General features: G+C 33.7%; 1 protein-coding gene across 1 annotated transcript in view; it reads left to right on the top strand.

Annotated features, from left to right (window-relative positions):
* The window catches only part of CNTN5 (contactin 5), a 1,793,707-nt gene that overhangs the window by 476,814 nt on the left and 1,290,878 nt on the right, over positions 1–26,015 (top strand). The window contains exon 3 of the mRNA XM_007494948.3: positions 17,829–17,958. The gene's annotated coding sequence lies outside the window, so the exon portion shown is untranslated. The remainder of the gene's footprint in view (positions 1–17,828; positions 17,959–26,015) is intronic.

Here is a 26,015-nt window from a genome sequence, read left to right as displayed (position 1 = left end):
CATATTCTGTGTGAATATCTATTAATAGGAAAATGAATTGTATACTTATAAGTTTGACTTAATTCACTTTACATTTGATAATTGAGGGCTTTGCTACAAATGTTTCCCAGTTTTCTGCTTTCCTTCTAATCTTAGCTGTATTGGGTTTGTTTGTGCAAAACTTTTTAAAAGTTTAATGTAATGAAAATTATTCATATTACTTCCCACAACTTTCTCTGTCTCTTATTTCATCAAAAATTCTTCCCTTATCCATAGTTTAACAGATAAACTATTGTATGATCCCTAGTCAGCTATTTACTTCCATTTTTTAGGTGGGTTCATCCCATCTATATTCATGGTTATGATTTCTTGCTGTATATTTCCCTGCATCTTAATTCTCCATCTTCTCTCTCTCTCTCTCTCTCTCTCTCTCTCTCTCTCTCTCTCTCTCTCTCTCTCTCTCTCTCTCTCTCTCTCTCTCTCTCTCTCTCTCTCTCTCTCTCTCTCTCTCTCTCTCCTGTTTCTCCTTAAGTGTTTGGCTTCTGACCATTGCCTCCCCTATGAGCCTCCCATCTGGTAACCGTTGCCTCTTCTACTAACCTGTAGGATAAAAGATTGAAACCAACTTTTTGTATATATTATTCCATTTCTTTGAGTCAATAGTGATGAATGTAAGGTTCCTCTTCATCATCCAAGGTCTTTCATAACTCTTTTATGTAAAATAATTCACATGATTCTACTTCTCCCTTGCTCCTTCTGTGCATCCCTTCTTCTCACACCTTAATTGTTTTTCAGATATCATAATCAATTCACACCAATGCCCTCTATTTATATATGTATATATTCCTTCTAACTGTTCTAATAATGATGAAATTATTAGGAGTTAAAAGTATCATCTTCCTATGTCTTAATGTAAACAGTTTAACCTCAATGAATCTCTTGTGGTTTGCTTTTCTATTTACCTTTTAAAGTTTCTCTTGAGTCTTGTATTTTAAAACCAAATTTTCTATTCAATTCTGGTCATTTAATCAGAATTCTTGAAAGTCCTCTGTTTTATTAAATATCCATTTTTTTTTTCCTGAAGGAGTATATTGTTTTTCTGGGTAGATTATTCTTAATTGCAATCCCAGTTCCTTTGTCACCTGAAATTTAATATTCTAACCTTCTTATATTTAAAGTCAAAGCTACTAAATTTTATATTATACTGACAGTGTCCAGGATATTTGAATTGTTTCTTTCTAGCCACTTATGTTTTGTCTTGATATAGAATTTCTGGAATTGACTATAATATTTTTTGAGTTTCAGATGGATTGTTTTCAGGAGGTGATCAATGAATTCTTTCAATTTTTATTTTATTTTCTGATTCTAGCAATTTTCCTTGATAATTTCTTGAAATGTGATGTCTAGACTATTTTTCATCATAGCTATTCATCAAAGGTAGGTCATCATTTTTCATCATAGGTAGTAAAATAATTTTAAAACTATCTCTCCTTGATTTCTTTCCTAGGTCAGAAATTTTCCTAATGAGATATTTCTCTTTTCTCTATTTTTTCATTCTTTTATTTCATTTTATTGTTTCTTGAGGTCTCAAGTTCTCTTCCATGGATTTTTGTATTATTTTGTTTAGTGCTTTTTTTCCACATGTTTTACCAGGGAGTTAAATCTTTTTTATATGATTTTCTTCCATCATCCCCATTTCTTTTCCCAATTTTCCTCTACCTCTCTGATCCCAGTTCACATTTTTCTTTGATGTTTTGCATTTAGCTTTTTTGGAGATTGTCATCTTCTTCTGAGTTTGTGTTCTGGTATTCTGTTTTTCCAAAGTAGCATCCTATTGTCAGGTTTTTGTTGTAATGTACTAATTTTCCCAGCCCATTTCTTAACTTCTAATTTTATGTTAAAGTTGTTTTCTACTATTAGGATGGTGGAATGACTGTCCAATATTCAAATTATTTGTTGAGCTACTGTTTTTAGTTAGTTCTAGTATCTGTAATTTTTTAGTTCTTCCAAGGTTTTGTGATTTAAGGTGAAGTAGTGGTCACTCTTCTCCTGGCCTGCAAGTGACCACAAGCATTCTTTTCCTGCCCTTTTCCCTTAGATTGTGACCTAAGAATGCACATGTACCATGCAAGCAAACTCTTGTTCCCAGTGCCAGCAAAAGGTCCACTGTAATCTTCTTCTGATCACTTGTCCAACCCCCTTATACTCTGAGGTCTGAGAGTTCCAGAAGTCACTGTCACCAATTCAGTTGCCCACAAAGTCCATTATTGTATTGCCAGAGTAGGGTTTTTGCTGACATGAACTGAACTAGCCTACTATATTCTTACTCTAGTGAGGCAGAGAATTTACCTCCTAACATTCTAAGTTGTCTTTGGTGGGAAAGTTGATTCACACACTCCTTTTGCTGGTTCTGTCACTTCAGAATTTGTTTTGAGGCATTATTTTAACATTGTATGGAGGGGAATTTGGGAGAACTCAGGCAAGTCCCTGCCTTCACTCTGGCATCTTGTCCTTCTCCTTCAACAATATTTTTAAAAACCAAGGTATGTACCTTTTATTGCAATATTCTCTTGCTCAGCAACCTCTAGAAATTGAAATGGAATAAAATATTGTTCTTTATTTTTCTCTAAAAACTTTGAACCTGACTTGGCTATAGTAGCTGGGGTAATTGTTGAGTGCCTCTGTTATTCATCAAAGATCCATCTGCCTATAATGAAATCGATGGAAAGGCCTTCTGTTTGTCGGATCGGGCCTTTAATATCATTATTCAACCTGCTCACTACTCTCCATTTGAATCAATAAAAGGCTGAGAGGTCTTGACAAGCTATATATATATATTTTTTCTAATATTGATCTTGATGACCAAGCTGGTGCCCTAGAGTCTAACCATTGATTTTAAAGGGGAGGCCTGTCAAGTTGGAGGCCAATTTTGTGCTATTAAACAGATCAGGTCTTGTAATTAAAGAAAATGTCAGGCTGTCATATTTTACAAGATTGGCAATGATAATCTTTTCACACACTTTCAAGCAAATTTAAAAATGCACAGAACTTGCTGGAGTCAAGCATATGTATCCTCTGCCTGGTATGTCGTCTACACATAAAATTGAATCAGTGTTTAAATTGCATGTAATTCACTGGATTAGTATTTCCCCAGGACTTGAAAATTAAAGAATAATTTATAACCTTGGATTTAATAATATTCATTGTCACAATATCTGCTTAATATATATTCCTTTCATCTTCTTCAATAAGGAAAGTACCAATTGAATAAAAACCTAACTTGATGACAGGGTGATGAAGAGCCCTCAGATTCTTTATTTGCAGTCTTTATCTCTGTTATTCTTCTCTTACTCAGGTCTTATTGGGGCTAAGGTCAATGCAAAACAGCTTCTGACTCTGTTGTTATTATACTATCAACTAATAGTTATATTTAACAACCACAGTGACTGAAGCTAGAAACTAAAATGAATTAGTTAGCAAAACATCTCCCAATCTTATAGCTCAAGTTATTTATATTTTACATATGTTAATGTCTCACTCACATATAACATACATAACAGACAACTCCTGTAGGCAATCATTCTACTAAGTATGGGAAATCACTGCTTAATCATGTCTGCCATCATATAATAAAGAACTCCCTACAAACTATATGTGGAATCTGAAACTGCTAGTTTTTCTTTGTGTAAACTCAAATTCTTCAACTCAAATAAAAATCTCCATGCATGATTAGATGAAGCTAATAAAACACCTTTGGAGCCTGTCACTGCTATTCAAGAAGAAAATATTAAGCACCTATGCTACTGATTATGAAACATCTTAAAATCCTATAATGGGAGAGAATGAGGAAGCACTTGCTTATGTCATGAACTAACCAAATCCAATGGAATGAGGGTAGATGTGTTGTTCAGTCCTGTCTGGTTCTCCAGGATGCCATTTGAGGATTTTCTTGTCAAAGATATTGGAGTAGTTTGCCATTTCCTTCTTTAGCTCATTTTTCAGATGAGGAAACTGAGGCAAACAGTGTTAAGTGATTTGCCCAGAGTCCCACATATTTTTGTTATTTTATTTCTTGTTATTATATTTAGTCTATCATTTATCATATATAAACTCCCTGTGATAAGACAATGCTTACTTATGTTTCTAATCCCATAGTATTTTAGCAAATGCTTTGAACATACCAAGTTTTTTCCAATAAATATTTATAGAACTGATAGGTTGTGCCAGTAACCTATTCAACAGAAACAATAAGCAGTCATTTCTTGGGCTGCAGAATCTCATAAAAAAATACCTTATTTCTTATTTTTTAAAAAAAGTATCTAGAATTTCTAATTGTCTGAGGTATTTCTTGATTTACACAGTTTTATCTTCAATGTCTTCATTCAAATATTCCCTAAAAAACCCATAACAGATAAAGGCAAAAGTAATGCCTTATATATACACTTAAGTATTTACAAATGGAAAAAAAGGCATTCCCATAACACTGGTCTAAACTGTACTCATTTATATATGAGAAAAACCAAACCCACAAGTTTTATATATCATGAGAACCTTTTAATTGAAACATAGAAATAATATTACCAGATAAATGTCAGTGAAGTATACTGCCTTTTTTAAAGTTGTCATTGTATTTGTATGCACATTTATGCGTAGACATAGATAAGATGGTATATAGATCTTTTGAAATTAAAAATACAATTGATTTCAACTAAACATACATAAATTAAGACAGACAGTGGGGATAAAAAGAGGAAAAAATGAAAATAATGCCTGCCCTCAAACGGTTTACCTTGCACTTGGAAGAAACAGCATATTCACTTCTAAACCAATATAAATACAAACCAATATAAATAAAAGCTCTAAACCAATATAAATTATATGGAAGGTGAATCCAATTAAGGATGAGTTAGGAAAATAATTAGGTCAATCAAGAAAGGACTTGGGTAGAATTTACTCAAGAAATTCAAGAATTCCTGAATTAAAGTAGGGATGCCTAGAGACAGAGATGTTGAAGTAAAATATTCTTTAAATGAAAGTCAGTCCATGCAATGGTATAGAAGTAAAGATTGAATCACTTGATTCAAAATAATCCTGTGACAGGTATTAGAAAGGAGAAAACTGAGACTGAAAGTGGTTGAGGGATTTTATTAATACTATGAAGGCAGGAAGAAGCAAAGACAAAGAGGGCAGCTGGGTAGCTCCGTAGATTGAGAGTCAGGTCTAGAGATGGGAGGTCCTGGGTTCAAATGTGACCTCAAATACTTCCAGTTGTGTGACCCTGGAGAAGTTACTTAACCCCCCTTGCCTAGCCCATACCACTCTCCTGCCTTGGAGTCAATACACAGGATTGATTCTAAGATGGAAGGTAAGGGTTTAAAAAGGAGGAGGAGAAAGAGAAGAATCAAAGATAGAATTCAATTCCAGGTTTTCTCTCTTAAAACCCAACTGTTCTTCCTTTGTACTACTCACAGTTGCCTTTTCAAAAATAAACAGACTCCCATTTATTGCATTTAAGCTATAACTATCTTCTCTTTGTGAAGTCCAATTCCATGAGGTCAACTCTTGACATTAAAGGGTGAAAGATTAGGGAAAGTTATTTAACCCATAATATATGATTGCTACATATAAGAAGCACTCTTCTAAATTTCTAAGAACTCTGAGTTGTTATTGAAGTTGGCAATAACTTTTAAGCATAAGAATATTTCTATATATCAGAAATTTAAAAAAAGACAACTTATCTAGTTAACTTCAAAGAAATTCCTACCTCAATGAAAAGCAATTGGAGGGAATGGCTACAACAGAAGTCTAGCTCCAAGCAGTCCATTACATGATGATTACTGACTTTGGCAACCAGCTGGGCCACAGTGCTATTTTTCCTAGGTGTGACTTTCCTGACAGTGCCTCAGTGACATTTGCTCCGTGCTGCAGAGGCGCTAACAGCTGCAGAGTCAGGGGTGGGAAACAGCAGCACTATTCTTTTCAGTTCTCACAGATCCTGAACATCCTAAGGGAATGAAGTCTATAATATTGACTTCAGCCTGGAGCTCTCCTTTGTGAAGATTTTTGAGCAAGTGTCTAAGATGGAGTTTTATTCCATGACATTGGGCTTAGGGGAGAAAAGGATTTGTTGAGATAGAAGACGCATGTGGTAAATGTGTGACAAATGGCAGCAACAAGGTTGGTCTGGGAGCTCCTGGTTTTCTGAAATGAAATCTTTCAACACACGATTCAGTGTTCAGTGATTTGCTCAAGGCAGCCCTTTTGACCTCAGAGTGAGGGAAGCAAAAAAACCACTATAAGAGAAAATTCTAGTTATCTTAAAGCTTTATGGGATTCTTAACTAACAGTGACAAATGTTACAGCATGACTTTTAGGAGCTGCCACTAATAGATGAGACTCAGACTATTAGAAAGCCATAAAGGTCAGGAAGCTACTGAGCATTTGTGAGAAAGGAGATTGAAAAGATAAAGGGCACAATGGAGATAATATATGTAGACATGTGTGGATATGTACATGGGTATGTATTTGTACACATAAAAATGTAAATTCCCTTTCTTCAGAATATGTTATTTTCTTAGAAAATTACAAGATACTTAGCCCTTATTCTATGAAATTAAGATTCTTTTAAAATTCCTCTAGTTATTATTGAACCTCAAATCAAAACCTTTTACAAATTAGCCCCTAATGAATTTAATGTTAACTAATATGAATGAGTATAAAAATAATTAAGAATCTTTTTTTCTGAATTTTGTTCTTTTGAACATAAGATACTTGAGGACAATAATTGGTCTTCATTTTTGCCTTTGTATCCTCAGAATCTAATTGCCTTGCATAGAATGTTTATATTTTTCTGTTAAAAACCTTTACATTCCATCTTAGAATCTGTACTGTGTATTGGTTCCCAGGCAGGAGAGTGGTAAGGGCTAGGCAATGGGGTAAAGTGACTTACTCAGTCTCCTGTCTCCAGACTTGACTCTCAATCCATTGAGCCACCTAGCTGCAACCAGTATATACAATTTAATTTAATTGAAATGATTAAATGGTTAAAAAACAGGTTGTGACATTAAAACTGAACAGACATGGATCACCTAGTGTATACCGAACACTATTCTAGGTACAAAGTATAATATTTAGTTTCTATCACATACTTGTCATTCCTTTAAGAACTCTGTGAAAGAGATAAGACTGATTCAGATATCTAGATTTTTTAATAATGCATAATAAGTATAGAAGATAAGCTCCAAATTCTGAAGTCTCAAGGGAAAAGTCATAAGCCACTGGAGATCTCGGGTCAACTCTGTGGAGGGAATCAATTTAGAGTTTGTCTTTAAAGGATTAGGATGAATTCAACTAGAAATCAACTAGAAATGGGATATGTTCCAAGCATAATAAATAATGTAAACAAAAGCTTAGAGATGGGGAAATGAGACATATAATGGGAACAACAAATATTCCTGATAGATTAGAGCCTGAAGTATGTGCAGGAAGCTAATACAAGATGGAGAGGCAGAATTTCCTCATCTCTGTGAACGGTGTGACATCGTTCTACTCACAAACATTATCCTTACCTCTCCAGTTGCTCTTACCCAATATGTCTGATCATTTGCCAATTTTAATTCTTTCCCCAAAGCATCTGAGCAAGACATAATAGTAGGTAGGGCACTGTGTTTGGAGAGAGAGAGAAACTCTTACTATCAGTGTGGCCCTTGGCAAGTCACTTAACATCTGTGTGCCAAAGTTTTTTCAATTCTAAAATGGGGATAATAATATTTCTATTTCTAAGAGTTGTTATGAAGATCAAATGAGATAATATTTGTAGAAAACCATAAGCACAGTGATTGGTATGTAGTAAACACTTAAAAATGATTGTTCCTTTCCTGGTTCCCATATCTATACCCTTCTATCCCCATGCACACAGTCACTATTAAGTTTAAATCCTCATAATCTCTTGTTTGAGTTCTTACAGTAGTCTTCTCTTTGATCTCTCCTCACCTCTCCAATATATACTTTCCATCATTGCCAAAGTGATTCAACCAAAAGTTTGATGTTAATATGTTGCTCCTCTATTCAGTAAACACTACTGGTTCCCTATTACTTCCAAAATCAAAGCCAGACTCCTTTGGCATTCAAAGATTTTCACAATCTAGCCCTTACTTTTCTAGTTTCATTACACATTATACCCCTACTTGCACTCTTCAGTCTAAGATATACTGGTCTCCTTCCTGGTCCTTATTCAAGATATTCTATCTCCTGTCTTTATGATTTCTTTAAAAAAATATTTGTTTTTTGCATTAAAATACCCAGTTGACTCCCTTCCTCCTTTCCCTCCTTCATTAGAGAAAGCATTATATATATATATATACACACACACACAAAACTATATATTACTTATTTCTATTTATCAGTTTTGGAGGTGGACATACAAATCATTCTTCAAACAATTTTCTGTTGCTGTCTATAATGTTCTCTTGGTTCTGTTTATTTCACTCTTCATAATTTCACACAGGTCTTTCTAATGCTTTTTTTTTCGCAAAATTAACCTGTTCATCAATTTTTAGGGTACATTTGTATTCCATCCCAATCATATATCACAACATTTTAGCCATTACACCAACTTATGGGTACCCTTTAAATTTCTAATTCTTTGCTACCATAAGGAAAGATACTATAAAATTTTTGGAATATTTAGGTTCTTTCCCTTCTTTTTTTTTCCCTGATCACCTTAGGAAATAAACCTAAGAGTGACATTGCTGGGTCAAAAGGTAGAAAGTTTTTGTTTTAACTCTTTGAGAATAATTCCAGATTGCTCTCCAAAATGGTTAGGAATTCTTTACTATCTTTCTCACATGCCTATAATGCTTTCTTTGCTACATCCATAAATTCACTAATTTTCTTCAAAACTCAGCTCAAAAACATCTATTTTCTGATTTTTCAACACTACAGTCCTCCCTACATCCAACCTGAAAATGCATTTTATTCCAAAATTGCCTAGAATTGATTTTGTATTTATTATACATATACCGATTTATACATGTATTTTTTTTCACCTTTTGAATGTAGTTACTCTAGGACAGAACTTTTGTCTCTGTATCCCCACAACCTAGCATAGTGCCTGCATATAGTAAATAATTAATAAATGCTTAGTGAACAATTGGTAAATTATTGTCATTTTGAAGAAGGCATTGAAGCCAAATCAAAACTGTCTAAAATTTTCTTAGTCAAGGAAGGCAAGAACATTTATTAAATGTTTGCTACATGTTACGCATAGGATCAATTGCTGGTAATAAATAAGATATGCAATAAGAAAGATAGTCCCTGTTCTCATAGGGCTTACATTTTTGGTAGGGAAGTAAATACACAAAAAAAACGGAAAAGAAGGGGAGTTTGAAAGTGGCAGCAAAAAGGGTCAGATGCAAAGCCAGGAAAAGAATGAAGTATGGTGGGCTGAAGCCCAACTCCTAAGTGGAGCTTCCAGAGTGATTCACCACTTGATAAAGGGTGCAAGAGTGGTCAAGTGATGTTCCAGGATTTGGAGGCTCCCAGAAACTGAGGAAATTTCAGAGTTTGCAGCTAAAAAACAGTAGTAAACCTCGAGAGTCAGAAGCAGAATTGTTAGTGGCTCCAGTGAAAAGTTTCGAGAAAAGAAGAGACATGATTAGTTCTGTGCATGAAAAAGATAATTTTGGTAGTGTCAGAAAGCAGAGGGGTCAAATAGCTCCACATAGCCCACAGCACTCCCAAGTACAATAAGAAGCAAATTAAAATATAATTTGGGAAATATTTAACAAAATATATAACAAAACCAATAGAGTAATATATGGGTTTATTGCAATATATACTACACAAAGATCTTCATGTACACTGTAGTAGCCTCTGTTTCTATCTATGTTTGATGCCATTGTTGTAAATAATGACTCAAGAGAAAAAGGAGAGTGAAAATATTTCAACTTGATTGTGCAAGATTACAAAAATAAATCCCAAAATAAGGAGGGAACAACACAAAACAGAGAGGAGACTCTAAATGTAAAAGATATTATGGAGGTTGAATCTACAGGGTTTTGTAACTAGAGGGTTCTAGAAAAAAATCATCAAAGATAATCCAATTTTTTAAAATCATAATTCAGTGACTGATAGGATGCAGTTCACAACTTATTTGATAAAACATTGGTCAGGGAGCCAGGAAGGCCTGAGTTCTAATCTGACCTCAGATAAGTACTAGCTATTGTGACCCTGGACAAGTCAATTAATCTTATTTGCCTCAACTGGAAAAGGAAATAGCAAACATTGCACTATTTTTGCCAAGAAAAATACATGAATAGTAGGGTCCACAGGGTCACAAAGATTTTGATGTACCTGAACAACAACATCAAACTGGTTGAATGGTGGTGGACAGAAAGAGTTGAATTAGAAGGAAAAGCACATTTTATTGCAGATAAATTTATTATTGGATATGCTGAACTAAAATTGCTGGTGAGGCATACAAGTAGAAAAGTCCATTACAAAGTTCACATCATTGGTCTATAATTCTGGAGAATGGTTGGAGGTGAGGATATCAACTGACAATTACCTATGTGGAGATAATGATCAAAGCCAACAGAATAAAAAAATGAGGAATGAGATAATGGAGGCATAAGATATGCAAAATTTTATTCAGCAAGTGAAGAAAAGAAATGACAGATGAATTAAAGGTATTAAAGGACAAGAGAAAATGTTTGTGTTAGATTGAGGATACCCTTTCTTGTTTGTAAACAAATGAGTACGAATGAATGGAACAAAATGAAATATATGAGAAGTAAAATAAGTTTATCTTCCATTATCATCGGATAGATTTACTTTTGCCCACAAAATAGAAATGATGTAATCCAAAGTACTCAATTAAAAGTATCTTAAAATATTTTCCTGGTAGTAGGTAGTTTTTACCAATAATTCATGTGGACTTGTCTACGCTAACTCAATTTTTCCTGTTTGGAATATCAGCTCTCTGAAAACCATTACTAAATCCTGTCCTTACAGGTATTTTAATACATACAATTAAATGCAAATTTGTAATATACAGTAATCTAAACAAAAGTGATAAACTACTAGGAAGAGTGGTTTTGGAGAGATTTATTAAATTATATAGAAAGAGAAAAGGTAAGAAATCAAGAGATATCTGTGATTCTGAAATGCACCAGAATTCAAAATGCCATAGTTATAGGAGGGTGAGACAGCCCTCTATCCCTCTATGCTTGCCTTGCCATCATAGATTCCATGTCAAAATCACCAAAATGTGACAATAAAAGGATTATAATAATGGAAATCTTTTAAATACTATTTTAGTGATTAAATCCTCCAAAACAATAAGTGACTATTAGGCCTATTTATTATTTCATCAAGCTATTGATCACAAGCTAGAAAGGATCTGAAAGGTTATTTTATAGAATCCCCCTTCATATACTGATGAGAAATTGAGAACCAGAGAGGTTGTGATTTACCCAAGGTCATTCAACTAATAAATAGAAGATCTGGGAACCAAAACATTGGCCTCTTTCTTATAAATGTGGTGTTCTTCACACTGTTTCATGATTGATAAGCTCTAGATCAAAAAGTAATGCATCTTTCTGAGGTCAACAAAGAAGAAAGCATCATCTACAGTCTCAGCAGGGAAATTTACACATTTTTTTTCCATTCCACTGCTCATGTGTCCATTTCACCTCTTTTCTGCCCTCACTATTCACTTTTCAAAAGCCTGCTGTCAGTTTTCACAGCTGAGCAGTTCCAGTACCAGGCAGGTGGCATCAGGAAAGAGGAGAAATTGCTTTAGTGGATTGTAGTTAATCAGGAATTAGGATAATCCCTAGGGATTATTAAAATCTGTCTGCATGTTAATAGCAGCACCCAAAAGACACACCAGGATATTCACAGAACAATTGCTTGTGGAAGGAGATCCTTGTGAAGCTTCCCTTCAGAGGCCAACTGACAATACCAGATGGATCTGGTCACTTAAGTTAACCCCAGTATACTGCATTAGAGCCATGCAGCCTAATTAGAAACAACAAGATTTAGCATGACACGTCACAGAGTTAGTCCCATTAGATCGGTGTCCTACCTCCAACCATGATGACTTGATGTTAGCCAGATGGTATAGAAGGAGAAGAATCCTAATTAATGCATGGGATCAAATTGATATATGCTTAAAACTTTAAAAAGTCCTTTCATAAATTATTGAAGTTGATTCAAAAGATTTATAATTTTCCTTGTTTTACCTACAACTCCTACACATGAATCAGGGAATTAGTTGCTCTTACTCCATAATCACAATTTTATGTGAGTCTTTGGAACCTTTCTATTATTGCCCTTTATAAAGGATTTATTAAGAACTCCTTTTGATATTTCAATAGACATTAGGATCAATACTTGATTTGTATAGTTGTTTTGCAATTGATATTTATTCCTTGACATGTCCCAAAAGATTAGACATTTTTCATTCTTTTGTTTTCAGTGAAAATGACAAAAAACATTTTAAGTCATTTGGTCAGCAAAGGGAATTTATAAACCTATTTATAGAAATAGAAGGTCTTTCTTCTTAGTTGAACAAATATATTTTACATTATTTTCAGATTAATAAATTGAGTTGAAACTTTCAAACATTTGTTTTTCTGACTTCCATTTTAAATTCTATCCAATGTATAGGACCTCTGAGTCATTAGACAGCTGCCTGGTAACTAGGAAAAAAAAAGAAATAACAGGGTACAATGAATACCCTTTTTCCCTAGAGAGAAGGTATCTATATCACAAGCCTACCACAGTGAATGGCACTCTTTTGATCATCTCAGTAAAGAAACCATCATGTAACGTGGGCAGAGCAATAGCTGAGCTTCTCATCTCCTTGGGAGGTCATTTCAAAATAGAATTAAAGCAGACTGGAAAGATGGGATGATAAATTCCAGTCTACATTTGTCCATTCCATACCCATTAATCTAGTGTCTTTTATGATAACTAAATGTTCTAAAACCCAGAAATTTCATTCCTATTCTTTCATTTGCCCTAGAAATATGTCAGGCACTTTAGTATAACCTTTACAGAGTAGAGTTCTAATTGGTCGACAAGCATTATTGAGTTCCCAAAGCATTAAGAGCACTATGTGAGAGGTCTTTAAGTGGTCAGCAGATTACACGCATAGGAAACATTTTCAAATTCGGTATCTATTAACAGCTTGATTGAATCATTTCTGTTGTCACTAGACTGAACATAAAAGTCATTTGGTATAATTTGTTCATTCATTCATTCGACAAATATTTATTAAATGCTTACTATATGACATGTGATCAAAGAGAGGATGATAGATAAGGTAAAAGACAACAAGGTAAGGTGGCCAGAGATTGGACCTTGTAGTCAGAAAGACTCAAACCCTGCCTTTGACACATATGAAAAAAGAGATAATGCTCCAGGCTCTTACCTCTCACTGCCCCGGGTAACTCCCTAAGACTATAAATGTAAATAACTGGAGTATGTTGGTAGTCCCCACTGTCATACCAGGATTCCCTTATACAGACTAAATAACAGGTCCAGAACCCTCATTCCTCCTAAATTACAATATTCTGAGGGAGAAATTGATGGGTGGAGGTGCTAAACAAATATATGGATGTATGTGCATGGCCTGTGTTCTAAAGCATTGGTCCACATAACCCTGCTTGATCTTTAAAACAATCTAGTGAAAAAAGCAGTACAAGCTTTATCTTCTTTTAAAAGGGGTAATTTGGCTCAGTGAGATCAATGACTTGTGATAGTTACACAGCTAATGAGTGGTCAAGCTGAAATTTAAATCCAAGTCTTCTGACTATAGAATATGACCATACAACCAAAAGATATACGTGGTTCTTTACATCTGTGAAGGGTATACATATTTGTTGCTGCCCCATCTACCATTTTATCCATTTCATCTGGCATCGTTATAGATACAACATGGCATAGAGTTGGACTTGGGATCAAGAAGGCTTGGGTTTATATCCCATCTCTGACCCAGTAGTTGTCGAACCACTTCACTTGTGTGTCTTCTAGGCAACTCTAGAACTTTTATCCACTAAGGAACTGTCTCCACTAACCTATGCCCTTACAAGGAATTTCTCTTACTGAAGAAATCTGGAGGTCTTTCATGTATTTTGGTATAAGAAGCACTTAATAGCTTTATATGTTTACATCAGAAGGATCAAGCATTCCTACCACCCTGTATGCAATCTACTACACATGAGTGGATCCTAAAGCAGATTAAAATATAATAAAATATAATTGGGTAATATTTAAGATATAAATAAAAATACTGAAATATAGATATTACATTTTCAAATTGTCAATAGTTATCCCACATTTTTCCATAATTTTGGTTTTGTGGGTTAAGTTTCTATTTGAAACTGCAGATCTACATGTTGTATTGCTAAAGGTATTATTCAATGTACTTCAACTACTTTATCAACTATATGATATTTTATATGCTTCCTGGCTTCCCTAACTTCATTCAAGTCTTCGCTAAAATCCTATTCTCTAAAAGAAACAGTTACCAGCCTCCAATACTGCTATTCCTATTCCTCTCCAATTTGACCATGTATGTATGCATATATATGTATATGTATAATACACATTTTTAAATAACATTTTATTATTCCCTATTTTTAACATTATCAAATTCATCCCAGTATCCCTCCTTTTCAAGGTAACAAAAATAAAACAAATATTTAGTATTTTAAAGAGAAAAAAAGAAATTTACATAATTTATTAATAAAAAATTATTGGAAAATGTGTGAAACATACAGCACTCGAGGAATTCCCACCTTTGCAAAGGGTTGGAAGTTGAGATATATTCTAATATCTTCTTTGAAGCTATATATCTTTGAAGCCATATATTAAACCTTAGCCTACACAAGAATCTTAATTGGACTGATAAAAGTATTTGTGAACACCATTTTACCTTAGGAACACTATATAGCAGCAGCTGACATGTTTCCAATATATAAAGAACTAGAGAAACTTAACTAGCTAGGCACTTACTAAATAAACAATAATGCACAATAAATCTTAAGAAAATCCCAAGAATTATTGAGATGTATTAAGAAGAGCTTTTGGATGTAGGTCAATCAGTCAATGGGACCAGATGACACTTTTGTCCTTGAAACTTAGAGAAGAATAACATAAATATGAAATTTTTGAGGATAAAAGAAAGGCCAAATGTAGAATAGGCTACCAAAATGATTGTGCTATTCATCAATGTGAATACTTTCTCCCATGCAAGAGACAAGATAGCCATCATTAGAGTTGCCAATGTAATGGAAATGACAATATTACCTAAAATGTTTTTCACAAATTGTTTTGTACCAGTTGAGTTATAAAGGATCTACTTTCTCTAACCATGTAAAATGATTGTAAAAAGAATACAAGGTTCTGTGTGGGTATGAAATAAAAAAAATTAATTTCAAAGAACAAAATTCCTGTGAAACAATGAAAAAAATTGGTAGAAAATGAAAACTGTCATTTTACAGTCTCAAACTATCAAAAACAGTAACAAGTAAATGATTTAGTACTTTGTAAAATGAAAAATAAATCAGTGGAAAAATTTGATTGGCAAGGTTAATATCAAATTTGAGCTCAGAAGTCCAGGGTTTGATGTATTCTGAACATAAACCATTTCAGGGAGAAGTACTTCTTCTTTGATAAGAATGACTAGAAAAAAACTGAAAATTAACATGGTATAGAATAGCTTAAGATTAGCATCTTACACTTTAAATACCAAGATAAATGCCAAAGGGGCATATGACATTATATATAAAAGTCTATATCACAAAAGAGAAAAATGGGTGGATTTTTTTTCTATAAGTTTATGTAGGGGGGAAATTCACCAAAGAAAGAAGTGATCAGAAAAGATAAAATAGGCAATGACTACATGAAAAAGAAAGTTTTCATGAACAAAGTCAGTGCAGATAGAATCAAAAAGGAAACCTGTTAAGGGTGGAGGAAAAAAAAAAACTTTGTATGAAATATCTCTGACTGGCATAGAGATGTCCTATTTCAGTGGATTTTATTAGCTGTTTTTCTTTGTTATAGTGTTATAGACTCAGTGAAATGGGAATGGTTCTCTCCAAGTCTGTCACTCACTAAACTGCTTGTCTTATATTCATGTTGTATTCTACTTTTCATGACTACAGATGTTACCATAAAAGACTCTCATTCATATATATGTGTGTGTGTTTATATTTTTACATATTGCCATTGAGGTAAAACCAAGGAAAAGGGAACATGTTTTAGCATACTTCCTATTTTCTAGGAAACAAGATTCTACACACACACACACACACACACACACACACACTCACACACACACACACACACACACACACACACACATATATATATATATATATATTTGCTTCAGGAGGACCTAAGACCTAGGTTCTTATCTATATTGCATATGCACATTTAAATATGTACCTATGTGTATCTTTACTAAGCAACTAACATATATAGCATAAACTATAACTATATTGTATGTATATAACTGCATATGTAATTAGAGCTAGAGAAAATTTACCTGCTTAGTTTTATATGTGATAATTATAGCCTAAAATTCAAATTAGGCTTCATAGTGTTGAATATATCAACTTCTATGGTATAGTGAAATTCAGGTATCACTTTGACATTTCAGCCAACTAGACTCATTTGAATTTTAAGGGAACGTTTGTAAAATCAGTTGTCCTTGAGAGATGTAGCTGGCTGGAGAATGAACTTCTATTTCCCATTTCAGTCACATAAAATATACTTTAGGGGTTTCTGGGATTTTAATGGTATACTAATATGTAAGACTTAGAGAATCATTTAAATAATCAGTCATCCTATTGCAACAACTTCTGCTTCTTCATAGCTTTTTGAGGTAAAACATTTGTTATGCTTAGGTAATTGAATTCTAGGAAAATATGCTGTTCCTTTAAAAATCTATCATTAAAAAGTTTTTAGAAATAGAAATTTCATCCTTTCTGGGCCTCAGTTTTCTTATTTGTAAAATGAAAGAAATGAACAAAATTACCTCACAGATCCCTTCCCAAGTTCTACCTATGAATCTGTGTCACCTATGTTCAAATCTTTACTGTTTCTTATACTCATATAATTTGGAAGAAACATGCAATCTTTCCCCACCTTAATTTCTTAATCTACAAAATGAAAGGTTGGGATTTAATGACTTCTGCAGTTTCTTCATGTGTTAAATTATATAATCATGAACATTGTGTTTTTATAAAGAAATCATCTTTGATGGCATATATTGCATATATATATATATTTAAGAATTTGAATCTCAGGTTCTTTGTGAAATTGTTTTTGTTGAGCTCAGGAAGTATAGGACCTAGGAGAGTGATGACAAAAGTTTTAGAGGCCAAGTGCACAAACTGCACACTTTCATGGCATATACGCCCCCACCTTAACCCAGACAGGGGAGGGAGGAAGAACTCCCATTTCACTACTGGGCAGAGTAGCAAGTTAATGTGAGAAATGTACTCAGGTACATGTGAAGGGAGAAGGGAGCAGTCCCCTCTGGCACACATGCTATAGGTTTGTCAATACTGATCTAGGATAAACTAGTTTGAGGAATAGTCTTTCTCTTCTCTTAAAAACATGCAAATAATAAAGAATAACTGCATATTTAAAAGATTTCATAGACATTTATGTGTGCTAGAAAAATCTCACTGTTAGGATAACAAAACATGACAGATCCACTCATTCATAATTACATGAATAACATCAAACTATTTCTGTAAGCTCTGAAAGTTGACATAAGGAATATATGCAACTGCAATAATAATCTTTCTTGTTGTTTTATACACATACAGATAACCTGTGAGACTTTAAAATTTGGCTCCATTCAAGAACTCAGAATCCTGAAATTTTTTTTCACTATCATCATCCAAGGAATACTTTGCAGAAACTACTTCCCTTTTCAAGAGTGTTTCCAAGACACAGGTATAGTTTATATCATTCTTTCAATCTCCATGAAACTGAAATTAATGTATAAAGGATAAATAACCAGAACTTGAAGAAAACTGAACTGTACACGTGTACTATGTATTTGCATGAAAAAAGTTTGAACTGAATGATAACAAATTATGATGACTGTGCCATATAAAATTCCTACAAGTACCCTGAAACACAAAGGGTATACTTGGGTAACCGGTGGCATTTTGTCTACTTTCTGTGATTTACTTCATATAGAAATAACCATTTTAACTGATTATTAAATGGAAACTAAAATAATGGTTGTATATTTTAAAACAGAGAACATCATTGACCCAACTGACTTGCTTGTATTTTCATATCATGACTTCCATACCAAGTCTCCAAACATTTAAGTGTCCTCATAAATTCAGTGATGCCATTTACTAATGGCTAGTCCTGCTTATCCCATTAGTAAGCTGGTAAGATCAGAACGGGATTGCCAATAGATACCTATTGGTATTTCTACAGAAAAGAAAATTCTATTTTTTTCCAGTTACTCTATTGCTTTTACTTCATTTTAAAATAATAACAATATTTTAAGCCTCTTAAATTTGCTTTATAAGAAACCTTTAAAATTGATTGGCACTACTAGCTGATAATAAAGTTAGCCACAGAAGGTAAGTTCAAATCTAATATAAGTTGTTTGACAGCCTATAATTAGTACTACTTAGACACCCTGGGTGTCATAAGGAGGCCAATTCAGCCCCCAGTCAGAAATAAATTACTCTGTGCTTTGATTTTATGTGAAGTCTCAAGATTATCATACCTAGTTTCAAGGCTGTGAAGTGATTTCTCTCAAATATCAGCATCTCCATAATGGAAATAGTAGTTCAGTAAGTCATAGACAATCACTACCCTTTTCTCTGATCTTCAGGCCACCCTGTACTTAAAAATTTGAATAGATTTAAAGACAGTGAGTGATATTTGGAAAGTATATAAGAGAAGATTTCAAGGACACAATTGTTATGGAATGACTAATAATTGTTAATTCTTTCACTCTGTTTCCTAATTACTATATTCAAATTCAGAGATGTGTTTTTGAAAATATTCAGCATCAAGAAACTTTTTTAATGATGTGTTTACTTATATTTTATAAGTAGCTAGACTTCATAACATCTCTAGGATGGACATAGTAGGAGTTGTTTTTTATAAATCACCTATATGAGTAATTTTCCCCCATTCTTTGTGTGAAGGAATTGCTTGTTTATTTATCATTTTCCTGAAACCCAAAAATCACCAAAAGCATGCAGGGTGTTCAGTCAAATGCTTCCTGAAAAGGAATAGCAAGACTCTCTGTAAACATGCCAAAGGGTGAATGATTGCATCCCTGCCTTGCTCAGGAATGTCCGGAATTGATAAAAAATAGGAAACATTTGAAGCTGCTATCATGTGTTAAGTCAGACTGTACTTTGTTCAATCAGTAGAGAAACAGCTATATCATTGGAATACTCCAATATTAATCAGGTTACACCAAAATTTTGTAAAGAAAAGCTTTTGTAAAATTGTCAGATCCCAATCTTATACTGAACACAATTAATTAATTTCTTAATTTTAATTTGGAAATTTTTATTTAATTAATTAATTTATAAGATTTTTCCATGGTTACAAGATTCCTGTTCTTTCCCTCCATTATTCTCAACCTCCTCTCATAGCCAATGCGCACAATTCACACAATTCATTTATAATAAAATGAACTATCAATACATTTTATCAATATATTCTCTCTATGATCATTCAGAAACAATTGTTTTTAAGAATTAGTCACTGACTTTTTTCCAACACATTTGACTATATATTAGTCAGCTAATTCAAAGATATCTGTGATTACTAACCATAAATTAGAGGCATATCTGTGTACCTTAATTGAATTTGCTTTTGCAATGTAGAAAACAGGTTGTTTATGATCTATCTGACATTATAATGCAAGGCAACCCCATGTAACATCGCAGCTGTAGGTAAGTGTGTTTGGGGTCTGATGCTCATTTTCCAGATGGATGATGGATAAGCAATTTAAATTTATTGTGGAAGTATCAGCAGATGGAAATAGGATGGAGTGAGTGTCTCTGGTACCTGTGAACTGGTGCACTCCATCAATTACCAGCCAAATGAATTATACTCCTGGAGTTCAACACAACTCTAATTAATTTTTGAGAAGAGCCTTTTTGTCAACCTATTAATAAATCCAAGTCACAGGTTGAGAATAAGGAGCTTGCTCAGCTGTACGGAGAACCAATGGAAGTGCGTTCAGCAGCCCATAGCTCATTCTTGTTAATTCAGATGCCTTACTGGCCTTCCCAACTAATTGAAAAGCATATTGGTACCCTTGCACGCAATTGAAATAAATGAGACAGACTGGTCACTCCAAATGGACATAAGTGAATTAGGATTGATGATCCTGATGAGACTAGATTCATGGTGTCACTTTAAATGCAGCCATTTCATTCATGGACTTGCACCTGATAAGTCACTGCATCTACTAAGAACTTTCAGCTGAAAGATTGGCAGTTTCAACTTCACTCTCTCCACCAACTGCAACCCTACTACTCTGAGAGTTAATCCATAGAAAAGGAGGTACTGAGATCAGCGCCTGAGAAAGCACCATTTCCATTAATAATGTGTTTATCCATCCTCAGCTGGGATTGGCTCAGTTCCAGTAGGAGTTTCAGTGCTTTGGAAAATGGCCAGAATGGACTAGCACTGTTGCTTAAAGGCCTGATTTTCATCACCTAATGAGGGAAAAGCTTCTCTCCTCTACATCAATATGAATAACTAAAAAGCACTGCACTGTCCTAAAAAGGAGAGGTATACGGCCCTTAAAACATGGAAGCAGGTCATTTCCTGAGGATGGAAAATTATAAAACAAGGCAATATGAGGAAACCAGAAGTCCCATCATCAGCCCTATGACCATTTTCTACTTTTGCTCAAATATCATGCAAAATTGTTAGATGTCTCCCTCTAAATGAAGAGATTCCCTTTGTAGAGTGATATTAGCTGTTGTGATATTTGTTTTCACAAGTTTCTCAAATCGGAGGAGCTCAGTGCTAGAGATGATGTACTTTTTATTTGTTTTTTTTTTTTGGATATTTTTGATTGTTTTCTTTTTTTTTTTAATATATTTTATTTGATCATTTCCAAGCATTATTCGTTAAAGACATAGATCATTTTCTTTTCCTCCCCCCCACCCCCCATAGCCGACGCGTAAGTCCACTGGGCATTAGATGTTTTCTTGATTTGAACCCACTGCTTTGTTGATAGTATTTGCATTAGAGTGTTCATTTAAAGTCTATCCTCTGTCATGTCCCCTCAACCTCTGTATTCAGGCAGTTGCTTTTTCTCGGTGTTTCCACTCCCATAGTTTATCCTTTGCTTATGAATGGTGTTTTTTTTTCTCCTGGATCCCTGAAAGTTGTTCAGGGACATTACACCGCCACTAATGGAGAAGTCCATTACGTTCGATTATACCACAGTGTATTAGTCTCTGTGTACAATGTTCTCCTGGTTCTGCTCCTCTCGCTCTGCATCACTTCCTGGAGGTTGTTCCAGTCTCCATGGAACTTCTCCACTTTATTATTCCTTTGAGCACAATAGTATTCCATCACCAACATATACCACAGTTTGTTCAGCCATTCCCCAATTGATGGGCATCCCCTCGTTTTCCAGTTTTGGGCCACCACAAAGAGCGCAGCTATGAATATTTTTGTACAAGTCTTTGTGTCCATTATCTCTTTGGGGTACAGACCCAGCAGTGCTATGGCTGGGTCAAAGGGTAGATATTCTTTTGTTGCCCTTTGGGCATAGTTCCAAATTGCCCTCCAGAATGGTTGGATCAGTTCACAACTCCACCAGCAATGAATTAATGTCCCTACTTTGCCACATCCCCTCCAGCATTCATTACTTTCCTTTGCTGTTATGTTAGCCAATCTGCTAGGTGTGAGGTGATACCTCAGAGTTGTTTTGATTTGCATCTCTCTGATTATAAGAGATGTAGAACACTTCTTCATGTGCTTGTTAATAGTTTTGATTTCTTTATCTGAGAACTGCCTATCCATTTCCCTTGCCCATTTATCAATTGGAGAATGGCTTGATTTTTTGTACAATTGATTTAGCTCATTATAAATATGAGTAATTAAACCTTTGTCAGAGGTTTCTATGAAGATTTTTTCCCAATTTGTTGTTTCCCTTCTGATTTTAGTTATATTGGTTTTGTTTGTACAAAAGCTTTTTAGTTTGATGTAGTCAAAATTATTTATTTTACATTTTGTGATTCTTTCTATATCTTGCTTGGTTTTAAAGCCTTTCCCCTCCCAAAGGTCTGACATGTATACTATTCTGTGTTTACCCAATTTACTTATGGTTTCCTTCTTTATGTTTAAGTCACTCACCCATTTTGAATGTACTTTTTATTTGTTAAAGCAGTGATTTCATTCACCAAAGCCAGAAGTCCTATTTTTTGACCATCCAGAGGATGTGTTCTAACAATTTTTGAGAATAATTATATTGTAGTTTACAAAACACTAAATACATTATGCATATATGTGTAATATCATTTGATATAACATCATATTAATATGTTAGTTGGTATTTTAGATATGACATTCAGTTTATAGTGTACTCATTCTTGCAAAAAAAGCAACCTTTTTTGGGTGATCTTAAAATAGTGTCTCCTAGTTTTATGCGTAAATTTAAAACTAACGTCCTCTAACTATCTAAAAGATCGGCAGTTGGTCTATTTTGGCAGTAATGATTAATTCTCAGACATAGGTGTTCTGAATGTATTGGTGCCATAAAATTTTTTGTTACATGTCCTTTAAATAACAGAAGCATCTGTTTGCCAGCAAGAAAAATATCAATCAATCAATCAATCTATCATCTATCTATCTATCTATCTATCTATCTATCTATCTATCTATCTGTCTGTCTGTCTGTCTGTCTGTCTGTCTGTCTGTCTATGGATCATCTGATAGTTAAACTATAAGCAATCTCTAAGTAGGTTAAGGAACATTTCAGTAGGATCTTTTCTTCTGTTAATTTTGTACTTTGTCTTCAGCTTCTTGATGTTAGAGTCAATGAATTTAATATTTTTGAAAGGATATGATAAAGTAGGAGGATTTACCAAGAAATACCTAATTTCCCCAGGCAAAAACATTACAAGTATAGAAGTGAATTCAAGTGCATGTAATTTATTGAACACTCATTGTGGGAAGAATATTGAATTAAGACCTGGAAGAAGAAAACAATTAAAATAATATAATTATTCTTTGCCTTTACATTTAAAAACATAAAAATATGACCAGCATATTATTTATCAACAATTCTCACTAATTTACAAGCAACTCTCTTAAGACCCTAAGTAACAGATAAATGATCAATCTGTGTCTCTGGACAGTTTATATGAATGGATTTCACCATAGAGATGTGATCTTAGGTTCATCCTAAATATATATATATATATGCATATATATATGTATGTATATATATCTTCAAATTTTAAATAAATTTTAAAAATTCATGAGTAATTTTATTTTCCTGAAATTTCATTATATTAAATAATAGAAGAAAAAAGCTGGTCATCAACTGTCATAAAGAAACTGGTTAATATGTAGTTTGTGTATGTGTTATTTCTTTTTAAGATGAACTTCAATACCCAAATATAGGCTTTTGCATATACATATATTTATATACATTTATATGAATAGAAAAATGTCCATGAAATTATGGATGTTATGGTTTACATGCATTTCTTTTTCCATAAAGAATATGATCAGCTTTGACTTTTAAATCTACCCTCTGACATTTTAAAAACTTTCCTTCTATTCTCTGTATTATTCAAATAGATTTCTGAATTACTCTCCTTTATTTTATATCTCTATTCCTTCCTTGCCTTCCCATTCCCATTTTAAAAAAGAAATAACCAATAGTCAATAAATAATTATTAATCACCATGTGTGTACCAGGTACTATACTAAGAGGTGAGAATTCAAATAAGAAAAACAGTCCTTATCTTCAAGAGGTTTACAATCTAGTGGGGGGAAACAGTACCCAAAGGAACTCAGGGGGAGTTGTAGAAGTTTCTATGTGAAATCAGGCAGAGAAGCTTTTAGAAAATGAAGAGTTGAAAATTCTCAGCCCTCTTATAAAGGGAAACTTTAGGAGGAGTTTGTTTCTCCACCATCTAGCACTCTAATCAGAGAGGGAGACAACTGAAGGTACTGAGAAGCAAAGCTTAAGTAATGTCTGTGATGTTGAAATTTTAGATGATGAACTTATCTGGGGAGAAACATGATATTCCTAGAGACAGAACCAAGCACAACAATGATGGGAAGTGAAATAAACAGGAAAAAATATGTTTATAACAAATAGTATAGTCACACAAAAGAAACATTTCCATTTTGACTATGTCAATCATTGTCAGTCAGTAAGCATCTATTAAGCACAAAATGTGCCTGGCACTCTATTAAACATTGGAGATACAAAGAAATGTAATAATATCTGACATCAAGGAGCTAATAGTTAAATAAAAAGACATCAGAAGATATATTCAAGGCAAATTATAAATAATCAACAGAAGGAAGGTACTAGAATTAGCACAGATTGGGTAAGGTTTCCTATAGATGGTGGGATTTTAACTGGGATTTTTTTAAGGAGGCCAGGGAGCCAAGAGTATAGGTGTAGGGGAGAGCCAGAGAGAGAGTCAGAGAGAGAGAGAAAGAGAGAGAGAGAGAGAGAGAGAGAGAGAGAGAGAGAGAGAGAGAGAGAGAGAGACAGAGACAGAGACACAGAGACAGAGACACAGAGACAGAGACACAGAGACATACAGAGAGAATTCTAGGCAATGAAGGATAACCATTGAAAATGATCAAATAATATGGAGTGCCTTACTTAATAAACAGGAAAGAAGCCATTTTCATTGAAATGTGAAGTATGGCTAGGAGTAGGTAAGGTATGTTTTGAAATATTGTTATTTTTTCATTGAAAACATTTTATTTTCCCCCAATTATATATAACAAATTTTAAATTTTTTTGAAATTTTGTGTCTTAAATTCTCTCCTCTCCTTAAATTATCTTCCTGCCTCCTCCCCCTTAGTTGGTAATTTGACTTAGATTTTACATGTGCAATCATATAAAACATTTTCCCATGTGCATCTTTTTGTGAAAGTTAATTAAAAAATATTAAGAAAGAAAGTAAAATATAGTATACTTTTCTTTTTGCATTCAGACTCCATCAGGTCTTTCTCTGCAAGCAGATAATATATTTATCATTAGGCCTTTGGGGTTTTTTTAGATTATTATATTCCTGTGAATAGCTAAGCTATTTATAGTTGGTCACCATACAATAATTTCTATTACGAAGTACAATCTTCTCAATGTTCTGCTTATTTTACTATGTATCAATTCATGTTGTCTTTCCAGTTTTTTCTTAAATCCTCCTACTTGTCATTTCTTAAAATACAATAGTATTCCATTATATTTATGTACCAAAATTTATCAGTTCATTCCCCAGTTGAGGGGTACCCCTTCACTTTTCAATTCTTGCCACCACAAAAATAATTGCCATAAATATTTTGTACATAAAGATCTTTTTTCCCTTTTTATCTCTTCTGGATACAGACCAAATAATTGTATTTCTGGGGAAAAAAGATATATAATATTATTTTGTAGCCCTTTGGACATACATACAAATTGCTTTCCAGAACGGCTGCATCAGTTCACAATTTCCCCAACAATGAATTAGTGTCTCAATTTCCCCTATTCCCTCCAACTTTTGTCATTTTCCTTTTCTGTTATAATAACCAATCTGAAAAGTGTAGGGTCATAAACATCTATATTTCTCATATAAAAAACTTAATTTTAAGATGTATATAAATAGAAAAAAAAGAATCCTCATGAGGACAGAATTACCTACAAATTCATGAATACATGAAACTTCTTTGAGTAGAAATATTCATTAGGAGGACAATTCAGCAACTTCTCTGCAAAGAGTGGTCAGAAAGAAATTTAGAGAAAACTGAGAGGGTGAATAATT

Source organism: Monodelphis domestica, chromosome 4 (assembly GCF_027887165.1).
Source record: "Monodelphis domestica isolate mMonDom1 chromosome 4, mMonDom1.pri, whole genome shotgun sequence".
In the NCBI taxonomy this organism is placed as follows: domain Eukaryota; kingdom Metazoa; phylum Chordata; class Mammalia; order Didelphimorphia; family Didelphidae; genus Monodelphis; species Monodelphis domestica.
Note: the sequence above shows the minus strand (reverse complement) of the source record. Positions and strands in the feature narration are given on the sequence as shown.